The sequence below is a fragment of the Lagopus leucura genome, unplaced genomic scaffold (genome assembly GCF_019238085.1).
Source record: "Lagopus leucura isolate 7727_CA_CO unplaced genomic scaffold, USGS_WTPT01 Super-Scaffold_100157, whole genome shotgun sequence".
In the NCBI taxonomy this organism is placed as follows: Eukaryota; Metazoa; Chordata; class Aves; order Galliformes; family Phasianidae; genus Lagopus; species Lagopus leucura.
Genome location: NW_024962334.1, coordinates 47,438,160 through 47,438,838, shown reverse-complemented (window position 1 = coordinate 47,438,838; position 679 = coordinate 47,438,160). Strand labels below are relative to the sequence as shown.

At 45.8% G+C, this 679-nt stretch overlaps 1 long non-coding RNA gene across 2 annotated transcripts in view; it reads right to left on the bottom strand.

The window, feature by feature from the left end:
* Positions 1-679, bottom strand: part of LOC122189564 — a 5,028-nt gene that overhangs the window by 3,408 nt on the left and 941 nt on the right. The window lies entirely within an intron of this gene.

Sequence of the window (679 nt, the reverse complement as noted above, 5' to 3'; positions counted from 1 at the left end):
GCGGTGATGTGCGGTGGGAAGGGCTGCGGGATGACCCCGTGCCTCTCAGCCCAATGGTCAAAGGCTGAGTACGGCCGACCAATGGTAACCAAGCCGGAGGGGAGGCTTTTATACCTTCCCCGCTCTCCCTGCGGTGCAGAGGCTGGCAGAGAGAGGCAGAGGGCTGGCAAGTAGGAGGAGGAGGAGGAGGAGGAGGAGGAGGAAAAGATTGCATCAAGAGCAGCACTTTTTTTCCCCTCCCTCTCTCTCTCTCTCTCTCTCTCTCTCGCTCTCTTACAGGAAGCCCTACTCTACCTTAGCCTTGGAAAGAGCCCCTTTTCATAAAATTAGCTGAAGGCACCTATTCACAGCCATGGGGCCGTGAAAAAAAAAAAAAAAAAAAGGCAAAAAACCGACTGCAGGGGGTTTTTTTTTTTTTTTTTTCTCTCTCTCTCTCTTTTTTTCTCTCTTCGCTCCAAAAAAATAAAAGAGAAATGTGCACAGCTCCGCTCGGCAAAAACGCGTTGTTTTTACCGTCTGCCCTCCGGCAGGGTATAGAGGTCCGTTTGGTTTGGTTTAGGGTGTTTTATTTTTATTTTATTTTATTTTATTTTTCTTTCTCGCTCCTTATTTAGCTCGCTAAATCACAAAATCCGGGAAGAAAGAAAGGAAAAAAAAAAAAAAAAAAAAAAAAAAAAAG